Source organism: Buteo buteo, chromosome 1 (assembly GCF_964188355.1).
Source record: "Buteo buteo chromosome 1, bButBut1.hap1.1, whole genome shotgun sequence".
NCBI lineage: Eukaryota > Metazoa > Chordata > Aves > Accipitriformes > Accipitridae > Buteo > Buteo buteo.
The window spans coordinates 51,561,492-51,582,349 of record NC_134171.1 but is presented as its reverse complement, the minus strand read 5'-3'; the positions used below and the strand labels follow the sequence as shown (position 1 = coordinate 51,582,349).

Genomic DNA, 20,858 nt, shown 5'->3' with positions numbered 1-20,858 from the left:
ATAAAAAAGCAAAACAAATTTTTTAAAAATGTTTAAATGCCAATACCATCTCCTGAAACTGTAGCAGATATTGCTCTACAAAAACCTAACACCAGGTTAAAAAAAAATGCCTGACATGTTTGAACATTAATCTTCTTTCCTGATTCCATCTGCCATTTTCCTCCTTTCTTGACACCTTCTTCCCTTTCCTATTTGATTTTTCAACTCCAAACCCCTGTGTGGGATCACTGGAAATAACATCCTGTTCTCCTTGGACAGGATGGGGCAAAAAGCACAAAAAAAAGTCCATTCGAACTTGGCTAGCTGCAGTCCAAGCAACTATTGCAGAAGCTCAGAGGGCTGTGGGACCCCAGGGCACACATAATAATCATACCTCACCAAAAGCAGAGGAGCACAACACTAAAGCTATGCCTATAATTGGCAGCTGGAGGTGAAGATCTGCAACAGCAGCGGTCCTGGTTTTGACGCACCAGTGAAAGAGAGCACTGGAAAGAAGTGTTTCCATGCTTCTGAAGCACTCAGGAGGAACACAGTTTAATGTGCTTGGTAACAAAACTGGGATTTAAACAGAGATTTGTGCCAGTTCCTCTGCTGGCAAAAATCAACACAGGTCCACTAAAGTGCACAGAGCAATGGTAATGGGTGTGGTCTGAGACAGGATTTTTTGCTGTTGGTACTCAGTTAGCTTTACTTGGCCTTGCTTGCTAATCAATCTGCTAATGAAATTAAATAACGATAGTAGCAATCATTTTTCTACACAAATTCCCAGGTGTATGCACTATCTTACTGTGAACCCAGTTTGACACACATGGATATTGGCTTTTCCTTTCCTCTGACTTAAGCATGGGATGTGAAATATATTGCACCTCTTAAGTCCTGTAATCTTGTTCTTTTCCATAATTCAAAGCATTTCTGCTTTCCATAGTAAGACAATCTTATTCATTCACTTAAGGAGAAGCTACTTGCCAGGACACCAATAAGTTATTTTCAATTCTGTCTTCTCTGAGCTTTAATTTTTTTATCCATCTGCAAAATGAGGAAATGCCAACTTTGTTAGACTCATCGAGATCACTATTTGGAAAGTACCACACAAATGCTAATAACTCCTAGTTTGAGGCATACAAAGAGAATATAGCTATATTAGCTGTTTTCCAGTCAAAACCTCAGTGGGCCTAAAACTATATAGGAGGTACAACTTCATGGTGTATTGTCAGAGGAGAGATTCGTTAAGAAATACACAGGGTGGACTCCTCAAGATAAGAGCTATCAAGAGGAAAGGATGATGAAAGGTGGCTGGCACCTCTGACAATAGTCTTTACAACAGGAAATAATGAGGTGTAGCAAGACGCACTCTGCTCTCCTGGCCTGGCTTTCCCCACTGCTCCTGCCCACATTCTGCAATGTGCAGCTTTTTCAACCTCAGAAAACAATTAATTAATATTTGTGAAGTGCTCTCAGAAAGGTCAAGCACTGTCTAAGCACTAGATGTTATTGTTATCATAAGGAAATAGAAAAGGTTTTAAAGTAGTTGAAAAATATATGCTATCAGTTTTAATAAAGCATTACATATTGTTATAGCAGAACAGATATTTATTCTTAAGTTGTAATCCACCTTGCTTTTACTTATACCACAGTTCACAGGGAAAGATAAATTTTTTTTAAAAAATCAAAGAATTTTAAACCAGTTAATATCATCACTACTGCAGAAATCTCCTGACAAAAACAACATTTACTCAAACAGATCACACAACAGTTTTCACCAGGCAGTAGCAAACACCTTTATCACAGAAACCATGTATGCAAAAGGATGGAAGTTTATGTAAATATGTACATTTCACACAGCGTACATGCACAAACACAGTGTATGTTATGTTTACTCAGAAATTTTTTCAGAAAAAAAAAAAGAAGCAAAGCAACATTCACTGGCAGACTGTCCACCCAACACTGGTGCTGCTGTCTTTTCTCTGAAAGCATCCCCTGGTCCCCAGCTGAACAGGTTCATTCCAAAGAGCTACAGCTGTCCAGCTGTCATATGGCAAAAGGAGCAGCATTCAAGGTCAGCAGTCCCATTGTCATCCTCTAACACACTGTCGAGCTCCTGACACACAACCTGCACACATACACGTAAAATGTCACTCTTTCCTTGACACAAGAATTCTCCATTCCCCCCTCACAGGCCCTTACTGCTGTCCCTCTCTACCTATATTACTCATCATCCACATTTTTCCATGAGGGAGTGTTTCCATTTCTGATGCAGGCACCACCCATGCCCTTAACTTTTGCTATAACCAAAACTGGAACGTGGTATTGAAGTGGTTGATCCAAACCAGTCCAGGAATTTGTCTACCACAGCTGACTGGGCAGAAATAAGGACAATCCTTAGAACAGGGCATCCCTATCCAAATCCTTCAGTCACCAAAATGCTTACGACCAGCCTGTTGGTCAGCAACCAGTGCTCCCACTATAGTCTGTTACTGTGACATGGCATCCCAGTAGTTTTAGCTGATGCACAAAGGACAGCCTTTGAACATGCCCTTTACTTGCAACATCCTAGATATCTAATGTTCAGCTTCACCGCAGATGCTGTATTTTGTGGTTTCATTTCTGTCATATTTCATTAGCATATATTAAGTATTAAATAATATTTTTAATAAAAAAATAAATATGGAGGGGGCTTTATGCCTCAAAGTCATTAAAATATTGACCTTCCCACTATGTCATTAGCTGTGTATGTCTGCTGAGTCTTTAATCACATTTTGAAGAGCAAGAAATCAGACATGGAAACCACATGAAAGAAATGGCCTCGATCCAAAAGGAAATAAAGTATCATCCTAAACTATATAACTCAGTAGTAGTTTAATTATAGCTTGCCTAATTATACCTTATGACACTACTCTATGATATTGTAGTATAAAATCAACTCTCTCAAATATATACACATGCACACAAAACCTGTATTAAAAAAAACATTATGCCTATGCTATACACAAAGTCAGAAGTTCACAGTCAGCCAAGAAACATGTCATATGTCTTCCATATACTTTGCCCCATGAAATGCTACCACAACAATCTTCTGAAGAATCCAGCTGCGGCGAAGTGGTGGACAACATACAGTACACCTCAACTATCTACAAACTTTTTCAGTTTGTTCTCCTCTTGAAATGTTGATGTGTTTGAATATAACTCTTGGCATAAAGATTTCTTCGGAGAAGTACTGTTTCCAAGAAAGAAAGAAAAAAAAATCATACGCTGAAGTCCTAAAAATACAGAGAATCACGGTGGAAATAAATGAGAAAAACCTGGTTAAATTAGGGTCTTTGTACCGGACAGCTCAGACAAAAGACTAGTAAAGCTCACTTTCACTTTTAGATATCCACTAGAGTCCAAGAAAATGTCTATATGGAAATGTGTTCATAGCAGTTTCAAGCCATGTACTGACTGCATAAAGTGTCTTATAAAACTCCAGGTCAACGTCGAACTGCTATATAAATACTGAGCCAATACATTAAGATACAGGAAACTATAAATATTTCCCTCTTTAATCTCCAGATGATGACGGACTTTATTAAGCAGATGCCACCCATCTTTCATTTCAGTTAGCTGAAAGAACCAATTAGATGCATGTTTTCATAATGAAAATGTGAATTCAATGTGAAATTTTGTCTAACAACAGGCTTGTACAGCAAAGCCTAAGCAGAGTTAAGCCATGGTCTCTGAGGGCTCCTCCTGGCACAGACTGCTAATGTAGGATAGGGAGTGACTATAACTGCATGCGTCCAGAGATGTAAAAGGCAAAAGGCCAACAGATAACGAAAGCAGCTGCAGTCATAGCTGCAGGGTGGGAGGAAGAAACATAAGTTTCTGGTTAGCAAAATCTATAATCACTCAATTTCCGAGTTAGAAAAATGCTTGATCTTTTTCATTCAGTATTCTCAAGAAAGCAAGACTTTAAGTGTACTCTTATACAACAGAATTGCAGCCTTTTAGAAAACCCACTAACACTAGCAGGAGAAGCCTACCATGAGAGCTATGAACACTGGCTAGCCATGTGGACCATCCAGAGGACAGCCTGTGGGTCATACCAGGCACATGGGACACTTCCGTCACCTGGAGGAGATGCAAAACAGCTGCTCAAGCAGTGATTGCAGACCTAGCAGCTGAACACCTCCTCCTGAACACAGTCCAGGATACAACATAGATGCCACTGCTGCAGTGGCCCTGGGGGGATGACATTTGCTGCCAAGCATGGAAGGAAGCACTTTTCAGGTCCTGGATCCCTCTTTTTAGCCCAAAAACTTCCTACCATCCTACTCCTTAGGCCACATCAAAATAAGTTCCTCCAAACAGATTTTAAGCCAAATTTAATTCAATATATAGGCTTACAGAAAACAGTCTTCTATGAGAAAATGAACTGGATTCATATTTAAATTTTTTTAAGTCCCATGGAAACCAATTAAATTAATTAACCTCTCTCCATCAACTTTCTTATTAAGTCTGCCCTAACGTGCAAGAACATGAAGATGGAAGAGGCTAGATCATTTTCCTACTCTAAGCTGTAAAAAAAACCCTAAAATAAATTAATGGACAGAGTAATCAGCATGAGCAGTGAAAAATGCTTCCATATTAAAAATACTGTAGTGTTAAACAGAAGATACTTGGACTGCAGACTCTTTGAAAATAATCACTTTTTAAATCCATCCATCAGAGTCTTAAAATAAAATTTACCGTGTTTGCATCCCAGGAATAACTCTATTATTCTCAGATTTTAGGGACTGAGTAATCAAGTTGAGCGTCACTTCAGACCTCCTCTATAACAGTCTACACAAATGAGTTTCTCCATATTCGGATTCCAGATTTTATAGAAGCTCTTCTTGTACTTCCAACTACAAAACTATAACTGAACACCACCCTATGTCAAGAAGCTTCCTCTTACCCACACTTGCATTTCATATTTCTATTTATCAAGTTCCTTTTTTTTTTTTTGCCTGTTAACTCAAACAAGCAAACCATTTTTAACCCCTCAGGGTAAAACATTTTCTGATTCTTGAATAAGCTTCCCTCATTTTCTTTAAACCCTCCACAAGCTGACATATTTTTCAATACAAGACACCAAACTGACTCATTCCAGCATGGAGTCTCACTAACGAAATACACAGCAGGAAAAATACCTCTATTTCTGCTCAGTACTCACCCATGCAGAGGCATACTGTAGCCTCATCCCCTGTATGAAATGGGGATTGGTTACCCACTATTTCAGTAAGTCACTGTTTTTCTAATGTAGTTTAAGGGTGACCTAAATCTTTGCTTCCTATTCATGCGATATTTCATTTAGCTTATTAAAATGAATCCTGTACAAGTGAGTTCATCTTATTACGCAGCACAGATCACTCTCTGAAATTGAATTCCTCTCATTATGTATACACTAACAACGTTTTTGTTCATCTATAATTTGAAAGTTTAAGAACTGATTTTTTAAAAGAAGTGATGCTAGTCATGGCCACAGTGCTTTCCACACCATTATCTGTTAAGGGGTCAAACTGTGACACACACATGCTATGTAAGAACATAGGGGAGATCAGGTTTAAAACACATATACCTCAGAGACAGGATTTTTTTCTTCTTATGAATAGAGTTGAGAGGCTAAAATACCATTAGCTATGAGAAATACAATGTTAATCTGAAGTCATGTTACCGAATCTGAAATTAATTCAGCTGCCAAGAAATTGTTGCCATCATTTGATACATAGAAAACAAGATTTCCCTTGTTTGGTCAGGTGGGACAGTGGATTATCAAAGTTCAAAAAACAAAAGGAAGATCAGCAGCAGTCCCTTAGCTCACAGAATAAGATTGTCAGCTCATGCAATTTGCATTATCTTGGGCACTGCGGACATAACTAACTCACATGAAGACTTTCGGTTCTTAATTTCCACAACTGTAAACACTTTTAATTTGAGGACGCTTTGTGAATGCAGAACTTGATCTCGCATGGCCATTCCTAAGATGTAGCCAGCCTGCACACCTGCTTCCAGCCACGGGCAACATCTTATGTCCAGGAAGAACATAAGATACTGCCCCCAAAAAATATTCTTCCCGCACCCTACCATTTTCACATCAGAATTTCTGCATACTTGGTAACACTCATTGGATTTCACTTCCATAAGCTTGTCCTGCATTCCCTTGAAAACATACATGCTTTTAAACTTCACCACACTTTGGCATGAAGCTTCAAGTTTACATACCCATTGCACGAAGAACATGTTAGAAAACATTTTTTTTTTTTAACTGGCTACACCTATTTTCATTTGTCACAGCCAGTGACAATCAATAAGCACAGATCATGTATTTTAAGCACAAAACCCAACATACCAATAGTATTTTTTACTGTATTTTTCACATCACAACTGATCTAGAGAATGTATACATTGGAGAGGCAAAAATCCTTTAAACCAAAAATCTTTAAAACTTGATAATTACATTTTGTGACAGCACTAATTCCTTCCATCAAGTTGTGTGAATAATTCAAATTAAGTACAGCCTTCTCTCTTAAATCCACAACTTTAAGTGACTTCCACCATTAAAATCTTTTAGGTATCTATGCCTTACTGTACCCAAGCACTGATATCACCAATTTCATGTCTTGAACCAATACTTCATTTCAATACAGCCTAAGGGAGGGGAAATAACAGCACACCTGAGACCTCTAGCATGAACCAAAAAAATCAGAAACAAAAATCCAAAGAAGGGAGAGCTGCTGAAATGGTGTTTTAAATACACTTTAAATATTTTAAATACTGAAATTTTTTTAATAAATTATTCATTGACTATTTAAAAAATACAGGGATTTGTTCTCAAATTTTGTATCTGCAGATTATTTTCTTCATCTCCATCACTTGCCTAGTCTGTGCTTTCTAGGGAAGACTGCTGAAACCACAGTAACAGCCTGAATTACTTATGGATTTAGGGAGAGATTAACCCAGCTTTTCAGTAATGATAGTATTTTCTCAAAAGCCCATGGAGGTCATGACTAGCTTTAATGACATATTGTTTATTACATTCAGGACATTGACAAAATGTGATTTAGATGAACGAGGTACTTCAGCATGGAAAACACTGTTGTGAATTGTACACCTTACTCAGCTCTTCAAAAGATGACAGCCTGTTCCTCCGCAGCAATCACAAGTAATGATATTCCTTTCATCTACACTAACTCATACACACCATAAAGTAGGCCAGGAGCTGCCAGAAAGCTATTGTCTTGCTCTAAGTAATATGCCATCCCCCCTCCTCCTGTGGTTTCAAATCTAGCAAGATCTCCCCAACAGATAGAAACAGTGAAGTGTCAGATGAGGACAGAGGATGAGCACAAACCAGAAAGCTAGCTAAAGGGTACAGCTGTTTACATGGCAGGGGTTTGGAGACACAGTCAGCTAACAAGGCATGCAGGGTAAAACCAGCCCATGAGCGCTAAGACCCCAAGGATGAATGAGCTGGAAAGCACTCAGTTCCTCTTGCTGGAATAGACCTAGAAGACCTGTTCCTTGTGAAAACTTCGCTGCACAAGCTGTTGTTTCAGGTACGATATAAAAAGAAGGTCCCAAATCCAAAGCTGCTAGGCTGAGCAAATGAAGGAAAGGATCAGAGGATCTGCATTGTTCTGGTGAAAAAGACGACCCACATGCTGCTCCATTTGAACAGACAGCACAGAAGAGAGACAGAAAGTAAAAACAGCATAAAAGGCTGAAATACATGGGAAGCCCGTCAAGCTGCTTGCAATACTTCCTTACAGTGAACGAAGGGTAAGCACCAGGACAGATGGCATAAACTTTTAAAGCCTACCGGTGGGTTTTTTTTTTCTTTTGTAATCAGATGTAGCTGTAGAGATTAGCACAACATAGTAAACAATTTAAGGATTACACTGAAATTCAAATTCATCTCTGTATGTACTCCTAGACAAATAAACAAATATGAAATATATTCTGTTTCATCTTCAGCCAGGATACTATTTCAATTTCCATCAAATCTGACCTCTCCAGTAAATGCCACTCAGTAGGAAAACCTTCAGGGCATTAAATGGACAAAGTGAGGCATGCAAACACTCCATTCTAGCACATCACATGTCTCCATGGGTCTTAAATTGATTTTGAAAACTAGCTTCATGACAAAACATTGCACTTTATAAAAATCTTCCCAGAATGATATGACAGGCTATGACCTAGCATTCGTTACAGGAAAAACACCTGTTCAGTTTTCATGCACTGATTAACTAATGGCAAAAATCTAGTTAACAGAGGGGAAAAAAAAAAAAGAAAACAACACTCATGGCAAAATATCTCCTGAAATAATTTCACCTATACATATTGCAGTGACTGGCATCTTTCCCTTAATACCATGAATGTATGTAGAATATTACTTTGTTCAGTTATATTGACTTCACTAGGAGCATACTTAGAGTAAGAATTGTAGGACAGGGAATAAAGAGAATCACATTTTGTTCATAATAGCTTTTGACCTCGGAATTCAGAAGATATCTAAGCAGCATATTCTGGTTAATTTACTTTGATATGTGACGATTAACTCCAGAGGAATAAAAATAATACATTCAAGGATTCTTTCTACCACCCCTGTAATTGTTTCTATTGTCACAGATTCATTAAATCCCTCTGGTAAACCCCTAAGTATTATAGGTCTGCAGTATTCAAGATAATAAAGTAGCCCATGAAACAACTTTCCTGAATAACAATCATTCATAACTGATAAATTACAAAAGGTCTTTTTAATACACATACACAGTAACCAAAGCACAACTGAAGTGCAACCAGCACTGACTGAAGCACAATTAACATGAATAAAGGCAAAACTATCACAGTGCCAAAGCAAGAATCCCAGCTTAAAAAGGATGCTTCACCCTTAAGTCACTTTGTTGTACCCTGCATACCAGTTTCAGCGGAAATTTTCACTCCAATTAACAGGTGCATTTTCTGCACACAAGCTCAGCAAATGGTTTTACAGGAACACAGCAATGCACACCTGTCTGACAGAGCAAACCAAGCTCATTTTATATATAAACATGCTCTTGAATAATCCCTACAGTGCCTGGCCCAAACTGTTTTCTAAAATGACCAACCACATGAGGAGGTTTTTGCTGTTGTTACTGCACCAAACACTTACACTCTATTTTTCACAGTCACCCTTCAATATTTATTCTGTATGTTCTCCACCATGAATTGTGATCAGCTACAGTTCATAAACATAATATGCTTTCTAAATCTTAGCATAAAGACTGAAGTACTGAAACTTACTGTTCCATATGTCTGTTAAGCTTGTCTTGACACAAAGACTCCCTTGCTTTATTTCTAAGCTCATTTTCTACTAGAGCAACAAACCACTTAAAACACTTTGGTATGATTGTACACTATTTGAATAAATATTTGGATTTTGTATTCACTACTAATTGGTAAGTGTTTTGCTATTGCACAGAAAAACAGATGCCTCTGTCTGAAGTTCTTTCCTACTTCCCTACTTCTAACATGCCTCTTTAAACCAGAGGTAACAGAGAGCTGTTGAATGGCAACAGAGCATAGTTTACCCATCTTCAGCTGGATATCTGTAACTGGGATCTTTCCTTGGTTACTTACACTATGGCCAGCCCAATACACTGTTCACTATGTTGGCATGGCTTCTGTTCTTCCAAGCACTTAGATGCATTAGTTCAAAGCAAAACCAATTAATCTGCACCTTCTTGACAGTAGGGTTTGTTTGGGCTTTCCCCATCCTTTTCTGACACCATACAACAGAAAGAAGTCAAGTCTGGCTTTCTTTGCTTCTGCTGATAGGTTTGCTGGATGTCAGTGAAAACAGACTAACTTAAACACAATACGTGCTAGCTTTTCAGTCAAAAGCTGAGTTTAACAAAAGCTCCATAACTGCAACATGCTTCCTTGAGGACTTCAGGTAGGTAAGTATTAAAAACAAAAAGAAAGCCAAATCTTCAGGTGGTGTAAATGGATACAGCATACAGGCTTAAACAAATCAATGCTCATCAGGCAGGTGTCAGTCCAATGCCCTGAATGAGTGCTCCACACTACGCTTTTGGAAAAGGTAATATAAAAATAACCCAGGGGGAGGGAGGAAGACCATTCAAAAAAAAAAAAAAAAAAAAAAACACAAACCACAACAACAATGACAAAACACACCACAAAAAAAAACCCACAACTCAAAAAAAGCATTCAGGCCTTTTTCTCACATATCATTATGAGCACCAGATCTAACAAGGCCTAGTTACCTACAGATTTGCATGTTGTGGTTAGTTCATTTTAATGTCTAAGAAGCTCCCAGAGGCCAGGACACATAAGACTCCTCTCCTAGGCTGATTCTTTGACACTGATCATAGAATCAGCTCACCAGGCAGCTTTTCTCTCAGCCAGAAAACATGAGACACTCTCTCCTCTGATTTCGCAAAGCTTATTAAAACTTCAATTAAGTTTTAAGACTTCCATTCTTTTGTCAAATATTGCTGAAAGTAACCATCAAGTTCAAAGATATCTGGTGCAGATTAACATACAAACAATACACCAAGATAGTAGGATAGCAAGTATTGTTTCCTTAGGAAATCAGGATAAGCTATTTCCACTGTATTGTGTTTTCATCTATCCTCTGAGCAACACAATTTACCAAAGGTTTGCAAGCTTCATTTTCAACTTCCAGGACAGAAAACCAGTTTCAAGAGGAATGGAGAAGAACCAGCAATATACTAAGGGAGAGCTGCTAAAGGCACTGTACTTCAAAAGCTGTTGCATTGCCAGCCTACTCCATCCTTCTTTCACTCAGCCATCAGTAGTCACTGCTCAGCCTAACAAATACAAAGCCAAACAGGAGCGACAAGCAATAGGTGCATTTGGCTCCATTGAAGGAAGCAGTACTATTACCCTAGCTGAGGATCTAGACTCATAAGCTTACATTTGTAAACAGCTTTTAATTCCTTCATTATTTATTACTAAAAAAATTTTCATAGATTTTATATAGTAACTGGTTTTACTATCTAAATTAGAAAGAAATAGTGGTTTCTAAAAACTAGTAACAAAACCTGAGCAACAAAAGGAGTGCAAATCCCGGTATCTTTTCTTTTTTCTTCTTTTTTTTTTTTTTAACTGGGGGGTGAGGGGGTGGGCCATCTTCACTGCCCTTTCAAGCCTTCCTCAAATCCTTGACTTGAAACAGTTACTCAGATCCTCACAGTTCCTCACCAACAGATCTCATGCCTCTCAAGCTGTTCTGTGTCATGTCAAGTCTTGTTTTATTTTAACTGTACAAACTCTTTATGACAAGGACTTAGTCTATATTTAGAAAATGCTGTATAAAGATATAGTGCTGTGTAAGTGTTTTACGATTTCACTGGTGTTCAACTTCAGCATTTTGGAAGCCACATGCATTGTCCTGGGCAATTGCAAACTATAAGGAAAACAGAATCATTAATGTGAGTAGAGAATTTTTTCCTTCATACATACTTTTTTTCCCTTGACTATTTTCCAAGCATATAGAATCACAATAAAACAGCTACACTGCAGGATCTCAATCAAATTCAAATGAAAGCATGAGAAAATGGACAGAAACTAAAATTCTCACACCTTTTCCAACAGTAACTTCTTGCTTACCTTCTTCAATGAATAGTATCATCCTAAGGTCCTCTTAAACTAAGACTACAAATAACGTTGTGTATTGCTAACATACAGCTTTCAGAAACATCTTGCCCACAACATACTAAACTTCTTAAAACCAGGATGAGTAGTATTTTTTTGTTGTGTTATCTTCTCCCCCCAGTTATTAAGTATTTAGAGATCTGAGAGTAGATTTTAAAAGCTGTGAGCTTATGTCTGGATTTTACTGTACTAGAGCAAGTAAATGAAAGAAATCCTTTTTTCTGAACCATTCACTATTCCACAGCTAGAACAGAGAGTAGCTTTCAACTGAAAGCACAACAGCTTACCTTCTGACTTTCACAAAGAATATTGGTACTTTATATATATACACATATGCAGGTATGCAGTATTTACCACAGAAAATTGATCCCTATGGTTTCTAGGGAATATTACGTATCCCTGTAGGCAACTCACAGGATGGGTTAGCTAAAAACTTCATTCAAGTCTTATTAATGTCCTAGTCTTCTTCATCTGCTAACACTCTTAATTTGAAACTACTATAGGTATAAATGATATGCATCTCTTGACAAAAGATTCAGATGCATAATCAAGTTATTAGGCCTTTAGCTATGCCACATAAGGTTGCTGTTTGCATGCTCTTAGCTCACGTCAAACACTAAATGAAAAAAGTTGAAACTAACTTTTCTGTATGTTAAAAATATACACAACTGTAGCAGAGCTGCAGATCTGACAGTTTAAAACAGCCTTGTAGCTTCTAGTTCTGATTTCTGCCTGTTAAAAGTTTAATCTGTAACAAAACCTATCATTAACAGACAGTTGTGCATTACTCCCTTATTATTATCACTCCCTTATTAAGGGCCATGAGCAAGTAATAAAGGCTGGTGTGAAATTTGCTGAGACCCTGCCACAGACAGTCAGCCACCAAAAACATATTTGACCAAGATCAGGATGTTAAGATGAGGGCTTAGAGAGGATAGAGATTACCTTGTGGCTAATCTGACTAATCCCTGAATTTCTTCTAACAACCTTTTTGTGGTAGAGTAGAACAAAGGCACAGAGCTGGGAGAACATAACAGCTGATTCTTCTTTCATTCCCCACCATCTTACTATGTCTTCTTCTTCCCTGTCTCAGTGGATGCCCCAGAGTTTGCTAGGTATAAAATAAAGATTACCAAGTAAAAAGAAGCCATTTGTTGTGTGAACTCTTAACAGCTGACAAACTAATGTCTCTATATTCCTTTTACTTCCTCCTCATCTACTCCATATGCATGTTTTCCACAACACTCTTCTCAATTTTATTTTGAAACACAATTTTCCCAAATCTTATGTTCCTCTACTTTCCCATTATTCATCAACTTCTGAAAATTTTAAATCCAGGCAATCATTTTAATATCCCTGGTCTTTTTAACCCCTGCTCCAGTTGGACTTCATAAAAACTCTAAATGCCTTGTTTCCCATCTGATATTGTGCCCTTGCATAATTACCATTAGTATAGAATAAGTGCCTATAGGTACAGTACAGTTTATTTTCGGACACACTGAACTTTTTCACATCAATTGTATTTGCAGTGTTTTGACCATTCTGAAACTCCTATTCTTACTCTTCTGGACTCTCAACTCATTGTAAGAAAAATTTTGATAATCCAATTTTTAGAGGTACTAAGAATTTAATGATGTAACAAAAAACATCAAAACAGTACATGCTCGGTAACTTTTGAAAATCACTCCTTGACAAAAACAAATGCTGTACAAAGCAAACCAACAGACACTAAAGTATTATTTAAGGATATAATCAAGGCCTCATTAAAATCAGTAGCAGTTTTGCCACTGGCTTATGGGGCCAACTTTTTTCACAGAGCTTATAGCTGCTACATTAAAAAAATGGGTTCAAAATATTAACAAATTAGGATGCTTGAGTCTTCTACCCACAGCATAATCGCTGCACTAACTACAGATACAAAATGCTAGAGAATTCACACAAAGCAAAACCATATTATTTTGCTACTCACAATGAGGGCAGAGCCTGCTGCGACCTTTGCACACTACATTCCTTATATCACATCTACTTTTACATTGGGAAACAGCAAAACCAAAGAAAAGAGAAGATACCTACATAGCTCTCCCACCCCAGGATCCTTGGCAGCTCATTAACCTCTAACAGAAGGAACATAGGTGGAGCAATTAGAATGCCTTCATAGACTGCCTCTGGAAGACATAGAGGTGTGCCCTCACATACAACATGGTTTTTTTCCAAATAGCCAAGTAGTCGTGCAACAAGCAATTATACACAATGTTTGCACTTCTACATGCATATCGAAAACAACGTTTGTGTTACATGATATCAATTTGTAAATGCCATTTCCCACAGATGCTCTGTGTCCCAACAATACTTGTTTTAAATATCAATACATATTAAATTTTTAATATTTCTTGATACTTATTATCTATAGCTACTTTGTCATTTTAAGCACAATTGATACCTTGCTCTCACAGCTGAAGGCATAATCCACTCTCACGGTGTTTGAGAGGTCTGTGAATCTGAAAGAATGTAGAATATACATCGACTTGCAGCATCACTTTAAATAAATATGGAGAAAGCCACATCATTTTTCCTATTGCCATATTCTGCCAGTCACCTCCCTTCAGCAGTATCAAGAGAAAAAACATTAATATATCATTGGAAGAATCTGCTTACTAAGGCAGTTTATTAATATTTCTGAATACTGCAAACAAAATCAGCTTGTTAGCACTTTCATCCTTTCAGTATATAGATTAAGTTCTTATTTAAAGCTTCTGTGTTAACAGCAGAATAAATATTATTTTTCTTGCACAACTAATGTAATAAGTATGGTGACAATTAATGAAGAAAATGAAAGGCAATCTTATTTTTGGCAAGACTGTTACTCTATTTCCATTGTACTTGTGCCACAACATGTTCAGTTGGTCATCAAGAATCCAGCCTGCATATTTTAAAGCTGTAAAACCTGTTAAAACAGTCACCAAGGCTCCTATTCAAATCAGGAGCAGTTCTGCCACTGGCTTAAATGGCCAAAACTTCTCTGAGAATTTGTAGCAAAACTTCATTCTTCTCTCTCCTCACTAGTCATATAGTAAAAAATGACTACAAACCACTTTACATGAATGAATAAATAAATAAATGAGCCAGGATAGTTCAGAAATATACCCCCCAGGCTGTCATTGCACTAAATATAGCTAGAATACACTGTAGAATTTGGAACTACTACCTAGCACACAGAACAAGATACAAAGCACAGAATGCTGGTTTAGTTGGCTACTGGCAGAGGCTGCCATTACCACCTTAGCACAGCACACGCCTCCTACCATGTTCTGACTTTACCAGGTGACTCCATCTTTCTCAGGGTCTGAGATTTTGCTAGCATGGCTAACGATGACAGGTTAACATCATTGGAAGGTGACATTTGCACAGATGTCATTGCTTCACAGGTTCTGCTTCAAATGACAAGTTTTAGACTAAGTCACAAGCAACATACAGGCAAGGAACCTGCTGAATTTCTATACTCTCACCCAAACCTAAATCTCACTGTACTATACAAAATCAGTGAATCACTTGAGAGCTGCTGTTTTCACATTAAAACATTTGAAGAGATCACATCAAGATGGCACATCAAAGAAGAAGCAGGAAAGAGGCCTGAAAGCAAGAGTGAAAGCAGCAAAAACAAAGAAGAAAGCCAGAGCTGGAAATGCACTAGAACCAATCAATGTATTTTCAGATACAATAATGTGCACTACCAAAATGTATAGGCAAAGAGTATTTTTTAAAGCTTCGTACCAGTCTGTCACAACTGGTTCTTCACACTGGAAGGCAGCTGTGACTCTTATAAGCATTACTGACTGAGCTGGATCTCAAATTCCTGATATGCCAGAGCATTATAAAAAATTAAGTGGTATTTCCTTAAATAATGTAAAAGTGTCTTTACATTCGAGGAGCGCTGAACCGCTTTCTCTCAAACTTAACAACAAAACAAAATCCAGGAAATCTTTTTCTCCTAGACTGAAAAAAAAAAATAATCTGCTAGTAATTAGTCTTTACAGAGAAAATGCTGCATAGCTTTAGACTCAAATCCTGCAACTGGATCTGTAGGAAGTTTCCACATCTATGCCAAATTATAAAAAAAAACAAATCTATACTAACACAATTAAGTCATTAAGATAAGACTGTGGGACTTGGGATGCATATTCCAGTTCAGCTGTCTTTATCACAAATCAACTGTGTGATTTCAATGCAATCACTGCTTCAGTTTCCCATCTATGAAGAAAATAATTACATTCATACCTCAATACTCACAGGGGCTTTCATAGCAATAACCTGGGCAAAAAAGTAGTACCATCTATAGTCAACTTGGAACATCTGGATACAGAAACCTGATCATTCAGATCTTATAATACACCTCAGAAACTTATTTGGGGTATTTTTTTTTTATTTTTTTAGTCTTTGTGCAGAATTACAAAACACATGCAACAGACTACAGCGTACATTTAAAAAAATTCTTACTTTTTGCACATCCAGGACTTTTCTGCTTTTGCTTGCCTGTGGTTTCTTTTCCCTTACGCTATCATTGTATTTTATTATAAAACAACTATCCCGTACAGGACATCACATTTCAGGTAAAAGCAGTAGACTTTGTATTAAACATTAACATTTTGTTGCCATACAATGGAGAAATTATACTAGTCTTCAGTCACAGAGTGTGCGAGTTTATATTGTCTAAGCGATACGCATGTAGTGCAGTAAGAACAAGTCAAAAAGTGGTAAGTACAAAGAACCACACGTTTAACTAGCAAACAGCTATAGAGTTTTAATACAGTTGCATGTAAAATATATGGCTGCATCTTCCATAATCTCAAAGTTATAGGCCTTGCTGAAGCATAGGAATATACATGAAATGTTACAAGTACAAATCCCACTACACATTCTAAGTGTTTGCAAGTTCTGTATTATACATGCCATCTCACACAGCCAGCGCATTCAATAGCTGAAATCTAATACAAAAGTATATTTACTTTATCAAGGTAACCCAGTTTACTACCATTGCAGAAAACTGTCAAATAAATGCAATAATGAGAGAAAAGCCTGATGAAGCTGCATAGTTATTTCTCAGGAAAAAAACGCAGCCCCTACTTGCCATTACTTATGTATACGTTTCCTCTTGTTTCCCCATCCTGTGTGAGCCCCTTCAATTGCAGCAAAACTACTCACAAGGGGAAGAATTAAGGCACTGAATCTTATAACAAGCAGTAACTTCTGCAAGATAGAGGATATAGTTAGGTTCTTCCCCCTAACAAGCTGGTAGTTATTCCAAAAATAAAGTGCGCACTGCTTATTAATTTGACTTGAAGTGTCTATAAGGTTTCTTTCCCATTAATGCTTTCACTGACACACAAATGCTATTTCATCTCATGCTTTACTTGTACTAATCAACCTCAAAAAACAGCTGTGCAGCTTTTACTTCTTACCTTGCCTCAAAGGTCTGTAACACCTGGCAAATACACATCCTCCTTATATTAGGACACCTCCAGAAGTACAGTGAAAACAATCCAGGAACTTAAACTCTACAAAAATGTCACGTCCTCAGAATGTGCAGATTTTTATGTTTTTCAAAATCTACCATTATTTATTTTGACAAAACACTTTTCTCAGTGACTTGTATCTGTGCAATTCACCAACACCACATAAAAACCATACACTGACCTTATGCAATTCTGACCTTCCAAATACTCCAGATGGGCTAATCCAACAAAGCCATAGTATCTTCCATGAACCTTCATGGAAGAGTGGGAATTCATCCGGATGGAGCAACATCTCTACATCTCCCTTGCAATTTATGAAACACTCTATCTAGCGAACAAAAACATTGCCAAATTTATTTTAAGTTGTTCAACATCCAGCTATTAATTACAAAGGCTTATGTGAGGCATTAGGCTCGAATCAAGAAGGACAAACTCAACCACACACAGTTTACGCAGCATGAGAGATCGTGCTCTCTCACAACCATATGCTTAGGTCCGATGACACAAGATGCTTTTCAGCATCTTCCAACAGACTTAAATACCAAATGCCATATCTTGCAACCCAGTCATGGTACATACCCTGGGTACTGTTCCAGGTCCTCCTTCTGTTACAGCTCCCCATGTCTGTCCCCCTACTCAGGCCTGCACCAAGGTCTCCAGAAGGCAGGCCTTGCTCAAGCCAATGTGCACCAGCTATTCCAAAAAGTCCTGCCAGGGACTACAGCCAGGGCTACAGGACTTCACCCTGTGGGCTGACAGACAACTTTCCCACTGAACCAAATTCCCTCACCAAAATGCCGCAGAAAGCTGCTGCACTTAGTAGCCCTCCAAGCCAAACCAGGGAAGTTCTTCAAACTACAGGGACCATTGCACTCTGCACTCCAAGGGGTAAAGGAACCCCAATTTGCATAAAATATCCCTTGTTTGTATGACACGCTTTCAGCGGATCCTGGACAGCCATGTGTTATACCTTCTCCTGAGACAGTGCTGCCTATTTAGGGGATGTTGCTTTCCATTTGGGATGCTAGAGATGAATAACAACTTCAAGGTGAAAAGATTCATCATCATCATGTCTCTAAGAGGACTTTCTAAGGCTAGTTGTTCCTCAGGGTTATTCCAGGTCTGAGTCAGCCCTTCCCATCTCTATTTCTAAGAAAACATTCTTGAAATATTTTTTACTGTTTCTGCAATAATTCTCTGTTCTACAGCAGCCTTAAAAATCACGGCTAAATCAAGCCACTGCAGAGTTGATCACCAATGCAAAAAGTATTTTATGTAATATTACCACTTCTAGCTAGATAAATACAAATATCGCTGTCCTTGATACCAATTGCATTTGTACTACAGAGACACATACAATGAGGAGTTGTAAAGAGGACAAGAACACTCCTGAATGATTAGGTGCAATGTCTTTGCTATCTGAGCTTTTCCAGTTCATTAATATTTCACTTTTATATATTCCTCAGCTGCTTTTACAAGATGTTCTTTCCTCTCCTTCTTAAGTATGAGCAAGGAGAATTGTTTGAAGTAACTAGTAGACCTTGCCTCACAACCCCACCTCCGTACCTCCTGAGAGTTTAACATTTCAAGTGCAATATATACTAGACAGAAAAACACATCTGGCATAGAAAAGGATGAGAGAAGATTCTGAGTCTCCCGTCTAGTTCCATTCAACTATAAAGGTGTACAATAAGAAAATAAAGTGTACCGCAGTTTCTCTCTATGCCAAGACACTTACTGTTGTCAGTCGTGAAGGCAAGAGGGAAACATAAAGCTGTGGGGGGTTCCCTTCTCTGTGGAAAAGCAGAACCACCCCGTTCCTTTGCAAGGCAACTCGCAGCAACATTCTTTTCCTTGGCAAACGTGAAAGATAACCACTTTCAGCCAGGAGAAGCAACACCAAAACTGTCTAGCAGAAATATGGGATTTTCACGAACCTCTTCCATAATAAGCACTACCATCACCATCTGCTCCACTTTTTAAAAGGCCACGCAATTTTGGAAAACACAGGCAGGAGCATCCAGCTCCTGTCTCCAAATCCAACCCCACGGCAAGGGCCACACACGACGGCCAGTGTCCCAGCCCTACCCATTCACGTTTCTGAAAACACTTCCCCCTGCCATCCCCACAGGTTAACTGCAGACTGCTTAACAAACACGGGAGGGGGGGCGGGGGAGAACAAGAAACGCCAAAAACAAACAAACAAAAAAAAGGACCTGATCCTCTTCCCCTTCACCTGCAGCGGCGAGGCCGGAGCTGACTCCCAGAGAGAGGTGCAGCCGCCGCGGCACCGGCTCCCCGCGGTGCGCCCCACCGCAGGCCGGGCCCGGCGGGCCCCACACCCCCCGCCCCGGGCCTCCCCCTCCCCGCGGCCCCGCTGGCGCTGCCTCTGCCCCGGGCTGGGCCGGCCCCCGGGTGACACCTGCGGGCGCCGAGCCCCTGCCCGCCCCCCCACAAAGACGCTTGTGCCGGTGTCCCCCCCGCCCTGCCACCCGCTCCCCGGCCGGCCGGCCTCGCTAATCCCCGCCGCTACCGGAGCGCGGCTCCCGGAGATCAGCGCGGAGCTGCAGCACCGGCAGCCCCGATCCTCCGCCGCCACCACTGCAGCCGCGCCGCGGGTCGACGCAGGGCGGCCGGCAGCCGCCGCCCCGCCGGCAGGGAAGGCGAGGCCAGGCGAACGGGGGAGAGGGGGGGGGGTCCGCCCGCGCCCCCGGGCGACACCCGCCCGCATCACCTCAGCACCTGGGAGGCGAGGCGGCCCCCACCGCCGCGCACCCCTGCCCTCTCCCGCCAACAACCCCCACCACCACCCCGGGGCACTCGCACGCCGGCAACCCGGCGGCGCCCCGCGGCCTGCGCCGGCTCCCCCTCACGCCGCGCCGGCAAGCTCAGCCCGGCGGCAGCGCCCGGGGGATTGACGTGTTACCTGGCCAAGCTCCTCCAGCGCCCGGGGCGCTCGCCGTCCGCCGGCGGGGGCTGGGGAGCCTCCTGGCCCCCCTGCGGCGCCGCCACCGCCCCGCTTGCGCGCTGGGTGGGTGAGTGAGTGGGTGGTTTCCTGCGTCCCCCCGGCGCGGAGTGAATAATCCGTCCGGAGCGGCGGCACCCCAGTCAGTCAGTCAGTCAGTCAGTCATGTTACGGCCGGCCGTGTGCGTGTGTGTGCGGCAGGAAGATTGGCGGCGAGTGGGGAGGGAGGGAGGGAGGGAGAGAGGCGGCGGGCGGGGGCGGGCCGGGGCGGCGCTTCCGCGCCTCTGCCGGTGCGGTGCGCCTGTGCCCGCGGCACGATGCGGGGCGGCCTCTCTCTCTTTCTTTGCGTGTGTGTGAGTGAGTGATGAGTGTGTCCGTACGTGCGGCGTGGCGTGGGGGTTGGTCGCGCGCGCGCGCACATGCGTGTCGCGCTGCGCGCCCCCGTGTCTGTCCGTGCCTCTCCCCCACACCCACCCACCCCCCCCGCCGCGTTGCCACCTGCCGGCGCTGACCCCCGCCGCTACGGGACTGGTGAGGCGGGGGCTGGGGGGCCGGGGAGGGCCGCCCCCGGCGTGCTCAGCGCCAGCGCCGGGGCAGGCCGGGCAGAGCAGCTTCCCCGGCCTCCTCGGGCGAGAGGGAAACGCGCGGAGGGGGGGGGGGGGGGAAGTCTGAGCCTCCCCGGGAGG

The 20,858-nt window shown here is 40.9% G+C and overlaps 1 protein-coding gene across 8 annotated transcripts in view; it reads right to left on the bottom strand.

Moving 5' to 3' along the window:
* The window catches only part of CCSER1 (coiled-coil serine rich protein 1), a 735,482-nt gene extending 715,187 nt beyond the window's left edge, over positions 1-20,295 (bottom strand). For all 8 annotated transcript variants that reach the window (XM_075030636.1, XM_075030670.1, XM_075030654.1 and 5 more), the window contains exon 1: positions 20,134-20,295. The gene's annotated coding sequence lies outside the window, so the exon portion shown is untranslated. The remainder of the gene's footprint in view (positions 1-20,133) is intronic.
* Between the last annotated feature and the right edge of the window lie 563 nt (positions 20,296-20,858).